The sequence below is a fragment of the Centropristis striata genome, chromosome 20 (assembly GCF_030273125.1).
Source record: "Centropristis striata isolate RG_2023a ecotype Rhode Island chromosome 20, C.striata_1.0, whole genome shotgun sequence".
Taxonomy (NCBI): Eukaryota; Metazoa; Chordata; class Actinopteri; order Perciformes; family Serranidae; genus Centropristis; species Centropristis striata.
Window position 1 is genome coordinate 14,654,221 of NC_081536.1, and position 22,338 is coordinate 14,676,558.

Consider the following 22,338-nt stretch of genomic DNA (forward strand, 5'->3'; position numbering starts at 1 on the left):
GCTCATGCCCATAAACAGGGATTTGGCCCTCTGGAGAAAATAACCTTGATAATTACTGGGTGCATATGGACCTGCCCACAGCGGGAGGGGGAGGAGGAGGAGGAGGAGGAGACGGGGGTTGACTGAGAAGGAGAGAGAGAGAGAGAGAGAAAGAGAGAGAGAGAGAAAGAGAGAGCCACATCCGCTGGTGCATTCCTCCACACTGTGTCATACTGGTGCAGAGTTTCCCCTCAGTTTGCACAGAGATTTCCACGAGGCGGAGGGTGCAAAGGGCTACTGACGCAACGCTCGGGGCAGTGGACACTGACATTTAAAGTTTAACAAGGCAACAAGCTGCACATTCATAGACTCCCCTCGGTTACAAAAAGACAACAAAAGTGTTTGAAGAGTAAACAAAAGAAGACTGCCAGACAATGGCCAAACACTGGAGACATATGGAGGTGGGATACATGGAGGAGAAGAGCGACCCAGCCTGGTGACCTAACTGTTGCGCTCATAGATTTCGACTCGACTCGCCTCTCCCACTCTCTTCTTTCTGCTCGCATCACATGGTCGTTCTGGTCTGGCTGAATTGGCATCATTACAGCAGCCAGAGCTGAATGTCTGTGGTTGGCTCGTCGCCCGTCTGCTTGCCTGTCATTCAGCTGGTTAAAGAGGCCTTGTTGAACCGCTGCACTGTGCCCGGCTACTACGGGGCCATTCATGCCTGTAACGGCAGAAACAGCCAAGTCCTGTCATCAGCGCTAGCTAGCACATACCAATTTACTTCTGGAAATGACAAGGGCATTTTGCTTGGTAAGCACAGTTTCCCCAGAGCAACCTCGTAACCCATTTTTCTTTTGGAAAGTTGGATTAGAATTCAGGGAATGAGAGGCGCCTCTCTAACAGAGCATCTTTAGACAAACACATTGTCGCCTCTCCACTACGTTATGTCTCTGTTGCATGTATGCCGCCTACATCTCGTGTAAAGTGAAATAGACTGATCCATTCCCCAAGGATTCATACAACAACAGCACAAAACAACAAAACAGATCCTTTGTGGCGTCTTGAATGCTGGAAATTTCAAACAGAGGACTTCGGAATACAGTTTGTCACTCTGAAAGAGTTTTTTTTCCCCTCTCTCTTGCTTGTCAGTCGCTCTGAGTGCCTTTGGCTAATGGCGGCTCATCCTGTCACAGATGACCTGTGCCTTACTGAAACGTTCTCCGTCCTCTTCTCAGTCCCAGTGTGACACACAGAGTGAGGACATGCATGAGAGCCATGACTTCATTCTGCGCTCTCCCTCCTTTCTCCTCCTCCTCTCTGCCTCCTCCTCCTCCACCTCCTCATCCCTCTTCTCTTGTACTTTTTGTCTTCCTCCCCTACCCCTCGCTCCATGTCTGCAGTCCTAACATCTTCCTGCTATGATTAGCTATAGTGTTTTTTCCCCAGCCAGTGTAATGTCTAGAGCCTCCTGTGTCCTTGGAAAGCAGCCTAATAAGCTCAGACACACACTGCTGTCTGTGCGCTCCACAGGCCTATTCTCCAGTGTCACCCAGTGCACACTGAGGTAAACAAAGACTGCCACACACACGTACACACACACTACCAGAGTGTGCTAATAGACCGGCATACCAGCCCGCTGAGGATGGCGTTGACGCTAGCTTGCTAACGTTGACCTTCCGTGTGCCAATCACAACAAATCTGCTCCCTGATTTGAATACGGGGAGGAGAACAGTGTAAATTGAAAGCAGAAATCCCCCTGGTGTGAGACAAGATGAGCCTCTGAATAAATTATTCAGATGGCAGCCTCTTTCCTGCATGATTCTCGCCTTCTGCTACGTTTAATGGCATCTGTGATGATGCCCATTGGAGATTAATCCAGATGTAAGACGTTTCTGTGTGTGTTTGTGCATGTGTATGTGTGTTTTCTGTGTGTGTGTGTGTGTGTGGCCTGCTCACCCCTCTTCTCATGCATCCCGTCGTGTCGTATGATGGGGAAACAAAGCCACAACAGGGGAATTTATGTCTTCTCCGGAGAGAGCTGTAAATAAACAAGTAGTGAATCAATGCCTCCATTTGTTTTTCTCTGATAATTCTGCCTGTGTCGTGAGGCGGTGTGACAGTGTTTTGCAAGCCGGCGTAGCTCTCAGCAGCCATATTTCCTCTCTGTGAGAGTGAGAAAACATGCCACACTGGCCTCATGTTTCATTACCAGGGATCAGTAAATTACTGTGTGCTTTTTTATTCCACTCACTGCAGCTCATTTAGCACTGTGATGTAGCATTTGTATGAGTGGGAAATAATACCGGCATTAGATATTGTGCTTTAGAGCTACTCAGTCAACTAAAGACACACAGGCATAGAAATTACCAGGTGCAATTGAATAGGAAAGCCCACAGCAGGTCCTGTGGTGAATGTGATTCAGTCTATGTGAGCATCATTGATTCGCCACAAAAGGGTGACCATCCCCGACTCAAGTCCTTACAAATGGATGAATATGAATTATGCCGTGTTTGTAAATACGCTATTTGCAATATTTTGTAATAAAAGTGTTTTGAAAGTGTGTTTGCAAGCCATTTTTCTCATTAGACACGATCAATTCTTAAGAGCTGTTAAAGGCTCACTTCACCCAAATTACAATAAAACATGTTTTTGTTGCTTCCAGCTCTGCAGATATTTTGTTTTGCTTCATGGGTTTTTATCATATCCAGCTCTGAGTTTTCTGCCTCTACCCCCGAAACAGTGGTGGTGGTGAATTAGATTTTGTTGCAAAAGTGACATCTAGAACATTCAACCATAACATCTTACTCCAGTAACAGTGTTTCTGTTAATCTGGATTAAGGCTGCAACTAACGATTTTCAATATCATTTAATCTGCTGATTATTTTCTTGATTAATGTTTTGCTCTATAAAACCAGGGGTCATATGAAGTCTAGAACGTTTTGAAAATGCTTAATTTATTTGAATGATTTTGTTTTCAAGGTTAAATAGGAATGCACTTCTTTAAAATGTTATATTTTCAGCATATTCTGGAGTTTTATTTGTCAGTGGGCCCTAACCCTTAATGACAAAGTATAGAAACTAAATGAGTTGTTATGAATGTTAAAATGCTAAACTACATTGCTGTGGCTATTAATGAAATCTGTAAACTAAAGATCTAGCAATCTCAGTTTAGATGTAATGATAAAGTTAGAAAGAGTAAAAATATCAATTAGAATTTTATTCAGATTTTTTTGTCTTGTTTCGTCGCTGCAAAACCCAAAGCTATTGATATAAATCAGAGAAAAGCAGGAAATCTCCATATTGGAGAGGCTGAAAACAGCATTTTCTGCCATTTTGCATGAAAGAAATGTGTTAATTATAGCGGCTTTATGTCGAGCATGAATTTTTCTGAACAACACAGACCATATTTTTTCACCTCCATTATACTGGCAGGAAACTCAGATACTCAGGTACCACTGGAGATAAATGAAAAAACATCTTGTTTTTTGTGGAGGAGTGAACCGGCCCTTTAAACTGGAGGAATAAACTGTTATTTTCCCTAATTGCACGTCTGTGGTGTTCAGTAACAATAATGAGCAGAGCACAGGTCCCAGAAAAATATGGGGGTGTTAATGTATTAGTTATGGTCGGATGACTAATAGTAGCAGTGAATAATGGTGTGAGCGGAGTGATCTCAGTTCTTTAGGAATAAAGGTAACCTCCCAGTGTGTAAACCTCGATTAGGAGCAATCATTCAGCTACTGCTGCTGATGCTAATGCCAACATGGCTCTAATGAGTGCTGGTTTACCATGCTTTCTTTGTGCTCAAGTACCCTTCTCTGTATCCCATATCCAAGTGTGAAATTACAATATCAGATCATATTTAGTTAATTAAACTCATATGACTAATTTAATTTGACTCAAATATGGGGGAAAATGAATAAATCATGGAGGCGTATTTAGCTTGCTAGCGCTGGTGTTAACAGTAATTAAATGTGGGGCAATCTGTAGCCTGTGAAGATAGCTCAAGTCCGCCTACTGTACGAGTCCACATGTGGAAAAAATATAAGCCAGACGGTTTTGGGAAGCAGTCTAGCAGAATATTAATGAAATGATGTGGGAGTTTCAAACAGAGGAATAAGTGAGTTAAAGATGCAGTCCTGTAAAGTGAGCTGGTGCATTAATAGTCAGCGAGTGGTTGTCCCATTAGGAGATCTACTCAACTTAGCTCGAGTAGAGCCAGAAGCAGAGAAGAAATATTCCTCCATGATTAGAGCCTAGAGAGTTCAAAGACAGCTGCTTCTGCAACTAGATGGGCGCAAAACACTCACGAGGAAGACGAGAAATCAACTCGTATTTGTCATTTAAGTTTTTCATGTTTCATATTTGGCGGGGATTAGAGACGCTCATTCTCTCCAGCTCTGTCAGTCCTTGTTATGTGCTTCCAATCTGTCAGATGCACGACGGGGTTCTTTATTACATCTCGATAAATGATGCCACCTAAGTCTTGTTTTCCTATCACTAAAAAGCAGATTGTGTTTTGTCACACTCCCTGATGTGTGTTGCATTCTGTTTTGTTTCATTTTAGACTCGCTCTGTGATTGATGAGGATTAAGAGACAGATTTTGCCTATTAGGAAACACAGGAACGTCCTCATCCACACTGGTAAGGATCCTGATTTATCACCTATGTCTTCATCTGAACAGTTAAGCTCATACGCTGATACAGACATGCCTCAGTGTGGTTTTGCAAGCGAGATAACACGGCTGCAGTTTGGATTTTGTCTTTTGTTGTGTCAGAAACACACGGGCCTGGAACAGGATGCTCAGTGTGCTTTCCATTTATTTTGATTAAGAGGAGCAAAAGAACAGACTTTTTAGTTTTAGAGTAGCAAAAAGTTAAACTCAAATCATCTGTAAAGAAAAGCTGTCAGGGAAAAATAGTCTTTACGATACTGAAATTGATACGACGCTTTGTCTTATTCTCCAAACACTTCCAGAGAACAATACTGGACCGCATACGTGCCAGAACATACTGAACTAATAGCGTGAGAGCTTGACCACCATTGTTTTGAATGAAAGCACATGTTTACGCCATGATTTACGTGATAGGGATTGAGATTTTGTGGGTGATGGCATTTCCTCTCTGCGTGGCAGACAGCTGGTGCTTGTCAGGTAACAGGGCAGTCAGTCACAAGAGCCCAAACAAGTTCAGTGCCAAGTGGTTCTGTTCTTCACTATATCACTGTTTTTCCTTTCATGTGGTCGACACAGAAAATGCCCTATTGAAGGATGTTTACGCGACCACATTCTCGAATGTATACCACAATGGTGATACTTTTCTGGCTCTGCTTTAAACTGTCCCCGGGGTGCGAAACCTGAGTGTTGAACGGACGGTGAGGTACCATGTATGGCTATTGATCCGTCTCTATCAGCATCAATCTGCAAGAGAAGGACAGCTGCTAATCCCAATATCCCCATCCTCCTGCTTTCTTCTGCATAACTACCTTTGATACAAAAACATGCATGACTGCTGTGTTCAATTAGCCTTTGAACAGCATGAATATTATGTATTTAGTTATTCCTTTAGACTGCATGAATATTAAGTGTTCATTTAAGCCTTGGCGGAGAAGAAACGCTCCATCATTCGTCATCGCAGTGTCAAAAACCTTTGACTGACATGATGGATGATGTAATTGAGGTGAATGAGGATGTGAGGAAACATCAGACTAAAGGACGTCCCATTATGGCCCCAGCACATTTGAGTAAAAGGAGGCCGTGTCCCTTCTGCTTTTGTTTGGGAGGCTGAGCAAAATGTCGACAGTGTAGTTTGTATACATGCGAAACGGCATCAAAGCGCTGGAAGGTGAATAATTTTTGGTGGCATCTGCACATTCTGCAATATGCTAATGAGCAAAGCTGCAAAAGCCAGATTGCCAGGAGAGAGAAGAGGAGATGGAGAGGGAGAAAAAAGAGGGAGGGAGCAGAGTGAAAAAAAAGGAGAGAAACAGACGGAGGCTGGTGTAAATTATGGATGCAACCTGCGATTTCCAAGAGGAAAAGAAAGGCAGAGAGAAACCTCAAGTCATGCATATCAGATTACGCATTTACCACATTTTCTTATCATGGTCCGTGAGCAAACTCGTATACAATCTGGCCCCTGTGTGTGTGTGTGTGTGTGTGTGTGTGTGTGTGTGTGTATGTGTGTGTGTGTTTGAGAAAGGGAAGGAGAGAGAAAGAGCACTTACACATTCATCCATGTCGGGTTGTGTGGAGCTGTGTTGTGCTGTCAAGCGTTCTCTGAACTTGATATGACGTGTGTGTCTAAAGCTGTGTTGACTTTCATTGCGCTATTGTGTTGCATTGCTTTGTATTGTGTGTCTCGCTGTGTGTCTACGGTCACATGGCCCCTGATAGTTCACACTCGGGCACAGTGGCAAATCTGTTCTGTTGGGAGCACCTCATAAAAATCACACCGTGGATATTTATACAACATTGTTTAACTGTTCTTGTCTAATGATACATGGACTGCTGAGCTACCTGTTTTGTTTTGTTAAAGATACTCAGAATGTATTTTGCTTGCCCCAGCAGTTCTAAGTTAAGTAAAAGTGAGTGTGTCCCACTACCACATCCCACCCTCGTGTGCCAGTCCCCTAACAGCCTGTGTGAATAATGGATCCATTCTTGAGTCATGTCTGTGACTGGGGCCTGTGCAGTGGTGTGGTTTCCCCACCAGAGGTGGAGGTGGAGGAGACGGGAGGGGCTGGTGGTCTGGAAATAGCTCTGCCTGAGCGGGGAGCACCTTAGGTGGGCCTCTGTGCCAGCCTTACCTTCCTTTAACACGCTCGCACAACAAAAGCACGATTCTCCTGGAGAACCTGGCACATATTACGCACCTATTTTCCAGTCAGGTTGAAAGGAAATATGGCTTAACCTGTCTCCATTCAGCTGTGCCGTTTGAGCGATCCCCTCAAAGATGGCAGGAGAATTAGAAGAAGAAAAAAAAACAGTGTTTTCCAAGAATTGGACAGGAGCCATATCGCACTTAAAGTGAGAAGTGTCTGAGCCGGGAACAGAAAGTATGAAGCTGCCCTGGATTTTGCCTCCATGTAAATGTGTGTTAATGTGCAAAGTAGGTCATTTATTTGGAGCAGGGACAGCCATAGTGTGCCTCTCCGGAGCCATGTCAGAGTGGAGAATCATTTCATAAGCAGACATATTGCTGGATTTGGTCAACAGAGCCAGGGATTTACATATAGAGATATTTAGTCTGTATGCCAAGCCCAAACCCTAATAGAGCAGAGGGGAAGGAGGGGCGTGTTGAAGGTGAAAATGGCTGTGGTCAATCCAGAGACAGCATCAGTAACCACAACCACAGATAGCAGCCTAAAAATCAGACTAAATCAGATTACCAAACAAACAGCTAAGAGGATTAATTCTGATCTCTCTCTCTCTCTCTCTCTCTCTCTCCCTCTCTCCCTCTCGTTTTTTCCCATCGGACGAACATTAAATCTGCAATCTATAAAATCCCTTCAAATTATTTTCTATTTTACTTTGCGGCCCTCATTTTCCGGTCACATGTTTGGAGTGCAGCTCTTTCTGCTCTCGGTGAACTCTGCCCTTTTGTTCTGCCTCGAGGCCTCTAGAAATTGCTTTACTAAACAGGGTATCATATCGGTCTTTAAAAATATCTCCACGAGGTACGACACGAATCTGACCTCGGATCCAATGCTGTACCGCTGTCTGTTAAGCCCCGTAATGTTATAATAACGCGTTCCACCCCGGCACACTTGCTGTCAGGAATAAAGCTGTGTTGAGAGACGCCTTTGGCTCTGTGGCTGTCACTTCAACAAGCAGAGCAGCGTTCACTGGCACAGACCTAATTAATAGAAAACATAATATATGGAAGGGAATAATTACACCTTGTCCCCGGCTTTCAGAGATCAAAAATGTTGCTGCGTTTCTTAGAATTTAATCTCAGGGATGATTGTCGGTGTAGAGTGAATCAGTTGCAGTACAGTATGTGCTCTGGAAAAAAAAGACTGTAGATTAATTTGGTTAATATTTCATAAAGCTTACAAAGGCAGAGGGCATTTGAGGCTTTTCAGATTATTTGTTCTCAGCCAATATTACACACCACGGTTGAGCTGCTGCGCCACTGTGCTGCAAAGTCTACAGCTCTCGAGCACAATGCCAAGACAAGGCACTTGCTGTTAAAAGTGTTTGTCTGCGATAGCGTTGTTTGTGAAATGGGAGCCGTCCACATGCACTGCTCCTTTTCCTTTTTTCGCTGTGATGCGATTCAAAGGGGCCAGTTCTCGCACAGCATCGTATCACTCTCCGGAGTGCTGATAACTGCTAACAGATTTGTATTAATATCCTCGCTGGTACTCTTTGATATCAGCTGATTCATTTTGAATCTCCGCTCGGCTACTCACGCACACCTCGGCTAAACACAGAAGCACAATACGGCATTGCTCTTGACAGCTTGACAAACTGACAATCCCACTCTCAATCACTCCCTCTCCCTCCCTCCTGCTCTCTCTGATAGAGCCGTATATTGTAACCAACAAGACTGTAATCAGCGCAAACCTAATCAAATCATTGCTCCAACAAGCAGTCCTGGCTGCCAGGCTCCCACGAAACACATCTTAGATCAAGAGGCAGGCGGCTTGTACAGCAGTGTGTCCTGTAACCAGCCGCTGCATGAAATGTCAGGAGAAGCAGGATTATTTTCCCGAAAATGTCACTGACAGCATAATAGCTCAGTAGAAGAGTGTCTCATGCTATGTTTGTTTCCCATGTCATCGGCAGGTGTGATATGTGACGCTGTGTGTGCTTCAGAGTGTGCTGTAAGGAGAGTACACAAATGTGAAAGTAAGCAGAATGCTGATTTTTGTTGACTGAAGCTGGTGTGTGATTGGCAGAGTGTCCAAGCCATCGAGTTAGCCATTAAAGTGTGTGTTTTAGATCTGCACAAACAAATGCACATCTCCAAACCTCCTCATTATCGGCAGCAGGAAAGCTGCCTGGGCACTGGGACAAGTTGTGTGTGCATGTGTGTGTACTTCCGTGTGAGTGTGTGTTTGATGTGTGCGCCTTATTCATTCGAGGCTCATTCCAAGATTTGGTTAACCGAGTTGGCTCGCCCAATCGCATTGCCACAGAGTGTGCAGTTGCTTCGGCCTCTGTCTCATTTAGTGGCATCCACGTTCTTGTCCTCTCGCCATGAAAACACCAAGACACTCATGCTTTTTCTACACCGTAACAGACACTTACACATGTGCACACACACACACACACACACACACACATGCACAGCTGAATGACAAAGTTAGAGAGAAGCTGAGAGAGTGAGAAAGAGGAAAAAATGAGAAAGTACCAATTAAGCTCCTCAGACAGTTCTGCCAACAGACATCAGGGGGTTGGAGGCGGAGAGTGTTTGTGTGTGTGTTGTGTGTTTGTGTTGGAGAAAGGGGGTCGGGGTGTGTGTGTGTGTGTGTCTGCGCGTGTGTGTGTGTGTGTGTGTGTGTGTGTATGTGTGTGGAGGGGGGGGGTCGACCAGAGCAACGGTCTCTAACTTTGTGTTGTACTAAATCAGTTTTGCACTTTTCAAGTTTTGAAGCAACTCATTACAGCGAGGTGTCAGTAACCTGCTGTGGAGGCTGGCAATTATCAAGAGCTTGTAGCTTTTTTATATTTGTTAGTTTTTTGGACAATTTACAGAAGTCGGTGTAAAAAGATGCTGTTTGTTTGTTCTTTCCTTTCACTTTTTTCTTTTTTTTTTTTTGCCATTGATACACTATTAACAAGTTCCCTGCAAAATTAAAAATACATATTTTTTCTCTTATGTGTAGTGAGAAGTCTTTTTCCAGGAGTGATTACCCCGTTCTTTAAGATCATCCACAGGCTTTGTTGGGAGCAGTTTCATGTAGAAACATATTTTCTTTCTACAACTGAGAATTCAGTTTATATCTTTTTTTAACAAAAGTTAATCAGTTTAAACCAAAAATACATTGTATTTGTACAGTTTTTATTTGAATATATGTCACAAAGGTTTGTGAAATTATTTATTCCATTGACTTACATATTTTTAATTGAGGTTGTAGTATAATTTCTACATGAAACTGCTCACAATAAGGTCTGTGGATTATCTTCAGTAACCAGGTCATGATTTCTGGAAAAAGAGACATTGCTGTTGAGTTTTTCACATCTATTTTATTTTTTAGCAATCTAAAAGTTTCATTAATTATTTTGTGAAAGCACCAATAATCAACCCAACAGTATCGTCCAGATACCAGAAATATGATGTTTTCTTTCCTCCATATGTATACATCAACACTGAGTCAATGATACAATAGCGATAAAAGCCCTATATATAGTATATGAAATCATATGGATAACAGTCATATAAAATAAAAAAATAACATGCCATTAATAAGATAGAAAGATAATAAGAATATAAAGTGACAAAGCTCTATATACATATATGAAAATGTGATAAATAATTAATTAAACTGCTAATTAATTTAAAGTTATTGTCATTTTTTTTTAACCTATTAACCATTTGAGCACAAAAACTTTCTTTGTCTTGCTCTCAGACATTCATGTTAGCAACCAGTAGCAAATCCTTAATCCAAATAATCTGTGAGACAGAAAAACTCTGGCTGTACTGCCAAATGAAGCCTCCTCCTCTGTTCTGTGTTCATGCTGTGAAACAAAAGGCTAGTTTGGCCAAATCAGGACTGACATCATTGGCAACAGCTGCGGGCGGCATGTACTGTGTGTCCACGCGTGTGTGCATGTCTCTGCGTGTTTACGTCTGTGTGTGCGTGTGTTTGTGTCTGTCAAGATGAGGTGACCTGATTGCTCAGCTGAGCAGTGAGGGAAGACCCAGCCTCGTGTTGTCAGAGTAGCACCAATAAAAAAACACAAGAGACGGACCACAATGCACCCTGGCTGGCAGCCCCCCCCCTCCCCTCCCTAACAGAGTCCCTCCGTGCTTTGTGTGTGTGCCATGCTTCCCCTCCTAGCCACTCACGCACACACTGGCACTCCTGACCATGCCAAAGCAGATTTGGAGATGAAAAATGATCCACCACTGGCCGAGCACTGCTGTATCAGCTCCCAGCTACAGAGTGGTGGGTCAGGCCAAATTCTGTTTCAAGAGCCTTTATTGCTGTAAAGAAAGAGCTAGTTATGACCTCTCCTCTCCTCTCCTCTCCTCTCCTCTCCTCTCCTCTCCTCTCCTCTCCTCTCCTCTCCTCTCCTCTCCCGATTCCACAAATGATTCACAATGTATACTTATTTGTAAAAGGAAACCAAAGAACTCTTTACAGCTTGATGTGGGAGTTTTTTTGTTTTTCTAACTCAACCAGCTACAGGGGCTGACAGTCTGTAAAACCTGCAATGAAACATGTCCCACTCTGCCTCAAGGAGCTGTTAACCCACTTAAATGAATTGAATTTGTTTAGGTTTCAGTGGAGAGTTTTGCTATTACATGATGGCATTAATGCTGTCAGAAGAGGTCCTTCCCTACAAAGAATAGCGTTTTAGAATTTGGATCCTTTTTACCAAATGAATATGATCCTATTAAAGATGTTCACAAACGGCACAAAGCACTGGATGTGGGCAGCGTTGGAGTAAAAAGATATAGTAGTGGATATTAGTATTGGCCTTCAGATAACAATAACATGCGGACACTAGTTTGTTAGTGCCAGTAAAGGGTGGGTGGCCTCATCAGTCACCCTTCTCAGCAAGCACACACACACACACCCACACACACACACACACACACACACACACACACACACACACACACAGAAGCAGAAATGGCCCCCAACCCCCTGGGGCCCCACCTGTGGCGAACCGTGTGTTTGTGTGTGAGGCTTAATAACCTTACCAGGGCCATCCCACCCCTGCTGCTCCATGTTATTACTCCATGTAGCCTTTCTGTTTTGTCCAGAAGGAAAAAGGAAAAGAGATAGGATGGATTTCAAGCAGCACCTTTGGGGGCTGCAGTGGGGGGAACAAGGCTGGAATGAGAGCCGCGGGCGGTGAAGGGTCGAGGGTGAGGAGGGCTCGGGGAGAAAACCGAAGAGAAAGCAGAGAATGGAGTGGAAGGTGGGGGACCAGCAGCGGTATTGACGTAGTTCAGATAAGTGAAGGATTAGTGGATCCAGAATGAGCTTGAATCTGCTGCTCCCTCTTTCACAACAGCCAGCGGTGAAGTGGCTTCTCTTAATGATCAGTGAAAAGGATGTTTGCATACGTGTACACACATTGACATACCTTTTGTTATGCAGATTCTATTGTGATATAATGAATGAATATTATAGGTCTTTCAGGGGACCTTCACCTAATCTGTCCCAATGTATCCCATTTGTCCTCTACCATTTCTGTCTCAGAACTGATTACTGCACGTTGCAAAATTATACTTTATAAATAGTCTATTTCTTGTTATGTTGAAGGGCAAAGGCCTTTACACTCTGACGACGTGACAAATAAATGACACAAAAATGCTAAAGACTCACCTTCGGAAATATGGCATCAAATCCATTCATAAATGTTGGAAAAATTCATTTCAGACTCATTTTCTATGTTATTGAGTTTCCTTTTTGCAAAACATTTGAAGTGGATTTAAGTTACTTCTGGTTAACAGTTAGATAGTGTTTATGTCTAGGGCTTTTATTGTGAAGGTTTGGATCAGGAATGCACTGCCTTATCATGATTTAAAAGAGTGTTGTTTTATAATTAATGATGCCTGGATATATTGGCAGAACATTGGCACCAGCAATTATGATGACATTGGCCGCAGTTTATCTGATGTGTCCCATCACTTTTGGCTCTCTAAATTGTTTATTTGCAGTCATACTTGACATACTAGACAAAACAGTCCTTTAGAATGAAGATTTATATGTTTCCCTGGCAGGAAGGGAAACTGAATAAAGAAAAACTATCGTCCAAATTGTTATTTTAAACACCAAAACTTCACAATCAGTGCATCACAATTCAAAGTTGTCATAAATAATGTCACAACTCAAAACCCTGTTTGTTTGCTGAAGTTGTTTGTCTTTGTGGTGTTTTCCTTTTTCTCTTCTGCACAATGAGAATAAAAGCTTTTATTCTGTTCTATTCTATGGACACATTTCAGTTAGTGCTCTAGTATTAAGGTTTGATACAGACTTGGGGTGCCTGACTCCTACATGATCTTCTTCCTTTGTTTTTCAGATTTCTGCCTCTCACAATTTATGTTGAGGTTATCACCCACACAAAGCCACATACAGATGAACATATGCATGCACAACCACACAACTAGTGCACTTTTTTTAATGGATCAAGAGCTGAAAACACAGTAGTCTCACTTCACACTCCTCCTCCGCCGCCCCCTCTTTGCTATACTTTCTGTCCGTCCTTTAACAAAGACTCGACACGTCTGCTGGAGAAATATGAGCAGTGCATACTTGCTGTGTTTCTTTTGTTACTCCTTCCAGACACACACACTCGCCCACTGCAGCAGATACAATAGACAGAGCCCCAGTAATATCAGCTACTCATGTTGAGAAATGCTTGTTTAAGGTGAGAACTGCTTCTGTGTATGAAGATAATGATACACAAGACTCACTTGAGTGCGGGTTTTGTGTGTCGCTGAAAGCGCCTTTATATGCCTGTTGAATTGTTTTTGTCCCGTGTGTACTTTTAGTGCGTGCATGTGGAGTGAACAGGTGTTTCTGTGCGTGTCTCCGTGTGCACGTCTGTGTGTGTTTTGTGTGTAAGTCTACATGCATCAGCGAGAATCCAGAGTGTCAGGTGTCTGTCTGGTTTCACGTTAGAGTGGAAACCCAAAGGCTCAGATTTCAGCCCGGGTCATCTGTCATCGTCCACGGGCCTCAGAGGTTAAAGTTTACTCTGTTGAGGAATGGTGAGGGGAGGTCTGGCAACGCTACCTTACACATAAAAACACACATAATGTTTTTTGAACAACAAGATCATATCAAAAATGCCGCATGCACCTTCTCTCCCTCACCAATGCTGTAAACATGGTGAAATTACCCAAATTCAACCATCCACATTCTTACATTTTGACCAATCATCCCAGGGCTGCAACTACCAATTATTTCTATTACAAGATTGGTCTGCCGGTTATTTTCTCAATTGATAAAGCCATTATTTTGCCTATGAAATGTGTGGAAGTGACTGGGATCCTCCTTGGTAATGTGTAAGGGAACAGCAGGCTTGACTTAAACAATGCTATCTTGCAATACAGCTGCAAAAAGCAAAAAAAAAAACCCAACCTTTTGATTGGAATGGATATCTCTGGCATGATGCTTTTGGACATGCTTGATTAAAACACTTTATCTGGGAGGTTGTAGAGCCACATGGATTTCACCCTGCCAATCAGCAAAGATCAGGTTATGTCACAGACAGTGACATGACATCTGACCAATCAGTATGATAATAATATAATAATAATCACTTTATTGACCTTGACTTACAACATAAAATAAAAAAATTAGAGAAAAGCCTTGTAAGATCCTCGAATAAGAGTTGGAACACTGGATGTGTAATGCTTCGCAGTGCGACTCCCACCCCTCCAAACATTAGCTACGCAGATATTACGAGTAACTGTAGAACTTGTTGGCGCAGTCAGCGTGAAATACCTCCAAACAGCTGACACGTTTGCTGTTAGCTCGCTCACCGATGCAGCTGGCCGGCGTGCTGCTGAAACATGACGTACATGCACGTGTAAATGCACATAAACACAGAATTTAATTGAATAGATTCGCCCCGTTTCCACCGATTAAGATCCAGCTTTTTGAGTCAGTATCAGCCTGATATCTAATATCAGTTTCGATCAATTCATACCACTAATTAATTAATTAATCCATTCATTCATAATGTTTCCTTGATTATTCCTATTCAGAGTCCCTATGTGAGTAGAAATTGGCAAATAGTTGTAATTACAGTTGGTAGAAAAGGAGAAATAGAACATTTTGATATTCATCAAACTTTTAGTGCCTTTTTTTTTGTGACTCAGGTCAGCAATTTATAATTGATTTCTGCAACAGAAATTCATTTAACTTTTGATCCAGAAGGCCATGAACAGAGATGGTCTCTTTTGCCCTTAATGCCATATCATTTGCAGCTAAAACCTTTTTTGAGCATTCACAGTGATGCAGGTTTAATCTGAATGTTTTATGTATATCACATATTAACCAACATGAGATAAATGCGACCTATATATGTAAAACCACAAACAGTTACTTCCACATGATGCACATGGCATCACATCCTGACCGTCTTACTAAAGTTTGTAACACATGTTCCCTCAGAAGACTCTGCGACTTTAATAATTAGTGGAAACTCTTGACAATCTGACATGTCAGTGTGTCTGAAAAACTAAATAACAGTGACACTGAAGTTACATAAGCCCTGCCCTGTCTGTCTTTCTCTTGTTTTCTTCCATTCGACCCCCCTCCTTCTCTTTCCTTCTCTACCTCTCTTATACAGGAACTGGCCAATTTCCTGAGCCTGTTTTTCCATTTTGCGTGTATCTTTTACATGCGCATGTTTCTGTGTTCCTCTGTGTGTGCCTGTTCGTCATCCTCTGTCTCTAACCGGCTCTCAGCTCACAGCTTAATATGTCACAACAGTTTAATTTCATGGCAGCAAGCTGGTTTGAGAATGACCTAGTGTGCTCAGTGGAGTTTGAAGCAGGTTGGGACTTTTTCAGCTTGATGCTCCTACATCAAAGTACATGTTTTTGGACGCTGTGTTAAACACTTTATTGATTCTGTTATTTCTCCCGGTTTTACAGAAGGATTAATCACATTTTCATCATAGTACATGAAACCTGGGCCTCATGTAAGAAGCACTCGTACTTGGCTTGCTTTTAAAAAACACTTGAAACCTAAATGCACCTCAGACATATACATTTTATGATACAAAATTCCTGTTCTGTTCAGTGTGATGTGCATCTTTGCATGCCATTTTATTGACTAGTTTGACAACTGTTATTGGCAGGACAATTTGTACAACTCAGTACTTGGTAGGAAAATTCCAGCTCCAACAGCTGCCTCAGGGTCTTTATGCAAATCTGTCCAGGGGATCGTTGCCTTTGCACCCGACAGTATAACATCACCTTGAACCTGTCTACTGTCTATACATGTCCCTTTCCCTTAACCTCCTCTCATCCAGTTCATTTTCATTCGTCGACAGATGTAGTCATAAAAAATGTTCATGCACTCCAATCCTACTGCTGACAATTTTTGCCTGCTGATTTCTTGCAGACTTTAAGCCCTGTAGTGGGATTTCTGTGAATGAAATTTCTCACAAATTGAGTGAAAATGTAGCCTTATAAACACGTAAGGGGGTCATTTATCCTAACAGGGATGGCACTCTGAGAGTCCAGACCTTCAGTCAAGGCTGATGGTGCGTTTACATGCTCCTCGGATGGTCCTATTTCATGAGTTGGGCAGTTGAGCTTCCGACTTCGGTGCGTTTGTGAGCTTAAAGTGAAAACAACATGTACATTACAAAGAAGGTGTGATGTATTTTATTGCTCAGAGGATAAAAACAACATGGAAGATAGCTATTTTCATGACGAGAAAGAGCAAAAGGACAAACTAAAAGCATAACTTCTTTGGTAATTAGACACCTACTCATGAACATGTGGTATTCGAGAAGTAATGAGCACTTTACAACAACTTACTGCAATTAAATCATCTTTTTTTACACTCTAAAGCTGCGATTTCATAGATTTATAGGACACTGATGAAAATAGTCATATTGGACAATTTGTGCAGAAAAGCTGTTGTCACCAGCAAAGAAAAACTCAGTGTCATTTTTATGGCGTCTCATTAAACATAAACAAGAGTTGAACTGTCATATTCTCTCAGCGTGCCGCTCTAATGGCCACTTGTCCAGCTGAGGCAGTGCATCTTTGATCAAAGCTGACCGGTGTTCCCCTCTGGCTGCAAACAGGGCAAACCACAAACACACGAGCTTGGCAAATGTGTTTCCTATTAAGATTTGCAGCAATTACCATTCAACATAAAGTTCATTTAGTGCCTGCTGTTGACATGTTTGTGTACGTATTGTTGTGTGTGTGGTGTGTGTGGTGTGTGTGTGTGTGTGTGTGGCCTGTGCTGCATCTGTTGATGAGGGAGATCCTTATTGCCCCCGGCACAGTGGCTCATAGAAATCAATGTTTGATTTGCCAGCTACTTGATAAAGGATTTAATGCCGAAACATGCCCACCCCACCCTCTCCAGCCCACTTACAGTAAAGAAATTGCCTTACTGAATCCATTTGTGCCTTCATTCAGGCCTGTGTTTGCAAAGTGGTGGTAATTCTGATCACATGTGAATGTACAGGCAGGTAATAAGATCGCCGTGATTACCTGACAGGTCTTGTGTCCACTCGTTGCTGACTGCCGATATGTGTGTGCGTGTACGCAGTGTCCAGAGCGGTGTATAACCCCCTCACCCCACCGGTGCTCCCTGCTCTCGGTGTGTGTATCGACCAGACTGTGGAATGGAGAAACGCCTGCCCAGCACACAAAATCAATGACTGCTGTTTTCTCTCCTCCAACGGCCTCCTGTTATCTGCAATGAATACAAAGCACATACTGTAGCACGCAAGACACACACTCATACACCTCATCTTTATGTCTACTCCCCTTTCACTACTGAGGCAGGGTCACACATAAACCCACAGGAGATTGGACTAAATTACAAGTCAGTTACACTTAATTGGAAGAAATATGGCTCTCACTGTGTGTTTTCTCATTCAAGTCTTCTGTCACCGAACAAGGCTTGAGTGAGACCTACACCGCTGCAGCTTTCACTGGACGGCAAAGTTTATTATTTCTTCTACTATATACACTGTGCTGTGCCTGCAAATCAAACAAGGCAGCCCAGAGCGTGAATGAAACATCATCCGTCTTCCATTGTGTTGAGCAGCATTAGCAAAGTGGCCAACAAGTGTTTATTTAGCCAGTGGGCAGTCCATTTTATTTCAGGAGATCAAGCCTTTTTTTCACCATTATGCAAGCCCCCCCGTCTATTTCTCCCTCACTGTCTCTCACTGTCCTAAACTCTTTCTTTCTCGCTGTTTGTCTCTCTGTCAGGGATTAAAGGTGGTGCTGGGAGGTGGAGGAGGGGAGGTGGCAGATTAGCGGCGGCCGTCCGGCAGGTCCGTCTGTCTGCCATCAGAAAATAGAATTCATTTGTGTTATCCAGATGCTTATGCTCAGCTCTCTGCGTCCCTGTTTGTGTGTGTGTTGCTCAGTCGGAGGAGAGGATTGGCCGCTGAGCTGCGGTTGGGGGTGGTTTGGTGGTGGGGGCTAGCTCACATCCGCTTGGCAGCTTTTGTCCTCGCATCAAAGAGAACGGCCATGGCCTGATGACTACGTACCCTGTTTAACCACCCTGACAGAATACAGTATAAACAGAAATGTGTACCGACAAATGTACAGAGCACATAAGTCCTCTCCACACCTACTGTGGCCCCAGGAACTGCTTTAGCCATTCATTTTTTAATGTGTGAGCTGCTCTTAGAAACTCCACAAGCTGACTTCTAATTATAATGCTGTAATGATGAAAGTATAGCGGAGTATAGTGCTAAATTTCTGATATACATCATAGTTTTGCCAGATTTACAGATGGAAGCTTTATTTAATCGTCTGAAGCCCAAGCACTTTGAAGGTGTTTTTTTTTTGCTCCTGTCACATTTTTTTCAATGGGGCCATGTTTTTCCCTGCACCTCTACTATGAAAACAGTAAAATCATGGATACAAGTAGGGAGAACTCAGAAATGTCTTTAGTGCAGTATAACACAGTTATAATGCAAATTAATCATACTTGCATACAAAAAATGCAAGTAGAAACAAATGGGTGCTCCCCATGCAATGCATATTAAGCTATTTGCAGCCTCCACTTACAACCTCACTTTCCTTTCTGCTCTGTATAAACAGTGTGCAGTTTCGCTGAATCTTCGTCACATGACTGTTGGTCTCAGCAAAGTAATTCATGGCTTCACAGATGCCCTGAGGAGAGCAGATTATTATTTTTTTAAAGGGTATGCTTAGTACAAGCACTATATTTTAGTAACATTTTAAATGAAAGATGGAGAAAAAGGTTATTTTGATAAAATATCACTATTTTAAGCTTAGTTTGGCCTATTTTTCCAGAGGGAAGCATTTGTCACACATGATTTGTCAAAGGACCATTGAAAATCTGAAAATTTGATGATAATTTCTGATTTTAGCAGTTCATGGAAATTATTATGGTGTAATTTTGTCAAGTTTTTTTTTTTTTAAAGAGAACATGTCTTTTAAAGCTGATGGTGGGTTTGAGGGTTCAGAGGGTCAATGTAGACATTTGGAAGTTCTTGTACAGTTGCTTGATGGCCAACTTTTACTCAAATTAAGTAAATAAACCCTTTTTTCAATGTTTTGTATTGAAATTTGTTTGGGATTTTGACACAAAACAGCTATTATGAGGTGTCACTATTTTATAGACTAAAGTCAATAATGAGAATAATTGTTAGTTGCAACCACAGTAGAGAGAAGACGGAGAGCAGACAGGGGCTGTGTTAACAGGCGGGGTTAGGGTTACTACAGAGGGGAGTGGGGTCCTCTGTTGTGGCTGGCTACTTCATGCATTCAGGATGGGAGCTAGGGAGGTGATGGATGGACCCAGACTGGAGATCTCACGGAGGGCTTCAGAGCAGGATGCTGGAGGAGGTCTGTGGGGTCCCTGAAGGAAGTACTGTAGAAGAGAGAGAGAGGCAAAAAAAGACCTGCCATTAATCAACCTCCCTCCACCTGCCACCTCTCCTCTCTGCCTCCTGTCCTCTCTTTATCCCTCCTGCCACCCCTCTTTAATCCCCCCCACCCATTCTTCCTAACCATTTTTTTTGTTCCAAGTCCAAGTGCAGTGCTCTATTGTACGCAGCCCTTTCACAGCCTTTGGGTTGCGCTGTACTTGCTCCCAAACATCACTTTGGGAGGTGTTTAATGCTATTACGAGGTGGCAGCCCAGGCACTATGCCCTCCAACAAGGAGAGATGGACTCATGCCGGGGCTAAACACGACTTAGTTTTCTTAATTCACTTAAACTCGGGTGCTCCTGCTCCCTGCCACCAGCCTCTTAACTTTCTGGTCGGCGCAGCCCTCTAATGCCCGCCTGAGACTGCTGTAATGCGAAGGGTTGCTCTTTTTGTTGCTTTGAGGTCAGTAAGAACATTACGAGGTGCTTTGACAGGTCAGAAGTCTTGGCTGGAGCTGGTGTGTGTTTTATTCGCTAACTGTACTTCCCGACCGCGTCCGGCTGAGGAGGGCTGGCCTTTCCGAGATTCCGGCTTACAAGCAGTGAATTTGGATAAGAGAGTGCAGATCCAGCTTCTCGATGGGTATTTAGGATTTAAATAGTCGTTGGTGAAATTCAATAACCCCCTCAAGTCCATAGTGGCAAATCCTCCCTCTCTGCCCCCGTTAGGATAATAAAAACCATGTTTTTACTTCTATTCCTCCACCTTGGGCTCTTGTGATGGACAGTGTTTTCTGACATTTTGCAGACTACAACGATTAATTTACTAATTGAGAAAATAATCAGCCGATTAATTGATGATGAAAATGCAGCCCTAATATCAATTTCCCAGTCACACAAATGTTCAAATCAAATCAACCATATGGACAGTTGAGTCCACAACAAACAAATCTTAAAACTTGATTGGATAGTGTTAGGTTTTAATTGCAACTTTCTCAGAATCAATCATTTTGACAACAGACATTTAAACGATCGCCCTACAAGAGAAACAGTGAATCACAAAAATAAAAAGAATAACTGCAGTACAGTCTATCATGAAAAAAATCTTAAAATGATCATGAAAAGTTTGCACATGCAATGTGTCACTATCATCTTAAACAGATGATTGAGAAGAAGTCTTTCTGGCATGATAAGACATTTAGACAGCAATTATGAAACAAACTACCAACAACACTAACAACAGCAGCTTAAACAGGAATAATTAAACATCTCTATGTCTCCCTCAGCCCACACATCTTTCTAAACATCAGAGTTTCACATCGTTTCTTCCTTATCTGTAATCTCTTGCCTATATATTAAATGAGCAACAGTGTGAGCTCATTAAAAATGCATGCTGCGCATAGAGCTTAGGAGACCAATTATCCCACCTAGCTCCTATACAATGGTTGATAATAAAAGCCCCTGCAGTTGGCCACTCCCCGATTGCCTCACTCTCACCCCTTCACCTCTCTCTTTCTCTCTCTCTTCCCCTCTCTTCATCTCCCACTCCCGCTGCCTGTTGTCTTCACACCAGATCATCGGTAAACAGGCTTTTCACTGGATTTGATGGAGTGCGGTGTTTTGATCTTGTGGGATTTGTGTGTGTGTGTGCGTGAGGAGGGGGGTTCCTAATACTGCTGTGCTCTGCAGGTGGCAGTGGACAATGGTATTACAGAGAAAGAGGCAGACATTTGAGTAGAAAATCGTACACACATGGGCTCACATGTGTAAAAACATAAAGATGAGACTTTTCTAGTCCACGTTGTGCCATCATGCTTTTTGACAGAAGTGTCTTGAGAAGAACAGAGAGCCTGGAGCACAGAGGCTGTTTCCCGCCACATGCTGTATATCAAAAATGGATGCGTGTGGGAAGCAACTGGAGCACTTTAAAGCCCCCATACCAGCAACCTGCTCATCAAAAGGCTGCCATCACTGTACACATATGGAACTATATAATGTACTCCCCCCACCTTGCATTTGTACACGTGTTTGTATGTGCTACGCTGGCGGTGTACCCTTTGAGGATCAAACACGAGTAGTTTTACCTCGCAGCAGGCGAGTAAACAACGTAAGAAAAGAAGGCGATAAGATGGGGTTTCTGTAGCTGATGATTAGGTTTGTTTTAACGTATACACCATGCACACATGTCGGGCTGTCACCACCTCCCTGCGCTTCAAACAGCAGAGAGCTGATGGATGATACAGCCAGCCCAAACACCTTCACACAAACAGCCGAGGAATCTGCTCAGCTGCTGCTGCAGAGCGCTGAAATCAGCTTTAGTGCTGAAATGATTATCTATTAATCAATCAGCCAGGAGATGGAAAATTAATGGATAATGGTTTTGATAATTGATTTATCATTTTAGTCATTTGTGAAGCAAAAATACAGAACATTTACTGCTTCCAGCTTCTGAAAGAATTTGCTTCTTGTCACTTTTTTATGTTGTAAATGGAATAATTTGGGTTTCACGCTGGCATCAACGTATCCCACACTAAACAATTGATCCATTGAGAGGGAACTCCACATCTTGCAAATCAAAATTTGTTAAAAGGTCTGTTGAATCT

General features: G+C 42.7%; 1 protein-coding gene across 2 annotated transcripts in view; it reads left to right on the forward strand.

Annotated features, from left to right (window-relative positions):
* zmiz1a (zinc finger, MIZ-type containing 1a) overlaps positions 1-22,338 on the forward strand; it is a 108,241-nt gene that overhangs the window by 37,973 nt on the left and 47,930 nt on the right. For both annotated transcript variants that reach the window (XM_059359072.1, XM_059359074.1), the window contains exon 3: positions 4,553-4,629. The gene's annotated coding sequence lies outside the window, so the exon portion shown is untranslated. The remainder of the gene's footprint in view (positions 1-4,552; positions 4,630-22,338) is intronic.